At 51.6% G+C, this 2394-nt stretch overlaps 1 long non-coding RNA gene across 1 annotated transcript in view; it reads left to right on the plus strand.

Annotated features, from left to right (window-relative positions):
- Window positions 1–2394, plus strand: part of LOC104993984 — a 32017-nt gene that overhangs the window by 25033 nt on the left and 4590 nt on the right. The window contains exon 3 of the long non-coding RNA XR_825901.1: window positions 796–927. This is a non-coding gene — a long non-coding RNA (uncharacterized LOC104993984). The remainder of the gene's footprint in view (window positions 1–795; window positions 928–2394) is intronic.

Here is a 2394-nt window from a genome sequence, read left to right on the forward strand (position 1 = left end):
AAGAAGATCCAACCAGTCCATCCTAAAGGAGATCAGTCCTGGGTGTTCATTGGAAAGACTGATGTTGAAGCTGAAACTCCAATATTTTGGCCACCTGATGCGAAGAGCTCACTCATTTTAAAAGATGCTGGGAAAGATTGAGGGCAGGAGCAGAAGGGGATGACAGAGGATGAGATGGCTGGATGGCATCACCGACTCAATGGAAATGAGTTTGGGTAAACTCCAGGAGTTGGTGATGAACAGGGAGGCCTGGCATGCTATGGTTCATGGGGTCACAAAGAGTCGGACATGACTGAGCAACTGAACTGAACTGAACTGAGGGTGTAAGCAGGGGTGGGGGACATGAGAGTTTCTGATAATTCACACATTGTGTATGTTTGCAGTGATGGCTATGGTCTAAAATGAGGTTTTCGTGATGGCTGCAGAACTTTGTAAATAGAGAATGCACCTTCAGAAAGGCAAATTTTTATGGTATGGAAGTTGTATCTTCATAAAGTTTAAAAAATTGAAAGAGAAAAATACCTTGAAACTTCTGGATGAGATGAGCCGAAGGGCCCTTCCAGAGCTCGCTGACTGAGCTTCCTGGGGCAAACCCCCTCCCTCCTGACTCCCCAGTCAATGCTCTTCCCACAAAGACAGGTTCCAGACCCTGAGCTGACCTGTTTTCTTTTTCTCCCAGGATCGAAGTGAGCCTTTTGCAGAGTTTCAATCTCTGGAGGGGTAAAGTCCAACTTCTTATTCTCCATCAAAGGCACAGAATCTGGGTCAGCATAAAATGCACATTTTTTTCTGCAGGGAGTGAGGTCAAGGAGCAGGTGTCAGGCTGGCAAATTAAAAAGGAGGTCAGGAGGGGCTGAGACACACCATCTGCCTCCTGGCTTGGGGCTGAGAAGGCGCTTCTGTTCAGAACCTGTGCAGGTCAAGCAGGTGAGTACTTACAGAGAACAGGTGAGAGGGCTGAGCTGGGAAAGGAGTATTTGCAAACCTGGGGCAGTGGAGGTTACTCCATAGTGGGGGCTGAGGGTAGCCAATCCCAGATCTGGGCTGGGCCGCTAAGAGTGGGGTGAGGCTGAATGGAAGCTGGGGCAGGGCTGTCAGAAGGCAGAAGAGGGGAGAGCTGCTGATTTTGCCTCGGTTGGTTGAGAAAGACTTTTCTCCCCCTAGAAGGAATTACTCCCCTACCATCCACTCCCTGAAAACTTTTAATGGCAGCATAACTTCCAGAAAGTTACACAAAACCATTAGTGTAGAGCTCCATGGAATGTACACAATGCCTGAGCTCGGGCTGCCATAACAAAGAACCACAGACTGGGCGATTTAAACACCAGACATTGATTTCTCTATGTCTGGAGGCTGGAAATCTGAGCTCAGTGTGCTAGCCTGGCTGGATGCTGGTGATATCCTCTTCTTGGCTTGCAGATGGCCCTGCCTTCCCACTGCAGGTGTGTTTTTGGCTGTGCTGAGTATTGGTTGCGGTACATGGGCTCTTTGATCTTTGTTGCAGCATGCGGGATCTTTAGTTGCAGTACTCAAGCTCTTGGTTGTGGTATTTCTGTTGCTTCATCCACTCAGGCTGTGGACTTTATTATGGTAGCTGGAGCAAACTGATACAAATCGCATTCTTATGCTCAGTACTCACCTTATCTCGCTTAATCCCCATACCAACCGTGTGCTGCTGCTGCTGCTAAGTCACTTCAGTTGTGTCCGACTCTGTGCAACCCCATAGATGGCAGCCCACCAGGCTTCCCCGTCCCTGGGATTCTCCAGGCAAGAACACTGGAGTGGGGTGCCATTTCCTTCTCCAATGCATGAAAGTGAAAGTGAAGTGGCTCAGTCCTGTCTGACTCTAGCGACCCCATGGGCCGCAGCCCACCAGGCTCCTCTGTCCATGGGACTTTCCAGGCAAGAGTACTGGAGTGGGTGCCATTGCCTTCTCCAATGCATGAAAGGGAAAGTGAAGTGGCTCAGTCCTGTCTGACTCTAGCGACCGCATGGACCGCAGCCCACCAGGCTCCTCCGTCCATGGGACTTTCCAGGCGAGAGTACTGGAGTGGGTGCCATTGCCCAGGCTCCTCCGTCCATGGGGCTTTCCAGGCGAGAGTACTGGAGTGGGTGCCATTGCCCAGGCTCCTCCGTCCATGGGGCTTTCCAGGCGAGAGTACTGGAGTGGGTTGCCATTTCCTTCTCCAATGCATGAAAGTGAAAGTGAAGTGGCTCAGTCGTGTCTGACTCTAGCGACCGCATGGACCGCAGCCCACCAGGCTCCTCCGTCCATGGGGCTTTCCAGGCAAGAGTACTGGAGTGGGTGCCAGTGCCCAGGCTCCTCCGTCCATGGGGCTTTCCAGGCGAGAGTACTGGAGTGGGTGCCACTGCCACCCTGTGGAGTAGGTGTGA

The sequence above is a fragment of the Bison bison genome, unplaced genomic scaffold (assembly GCF_000754665.1).
Source record: "Bison bison bison isolate TAMUID 2011002044 unplaced genomic scaffold, Bison_UMD1.0 scf7180017864249, whole genome shotgun sequence".
NCBI lineage: Eukaryota > Metazoa > Chordata > Mammalia > Artiodactyla > Bovidae > Bison > Bison bison.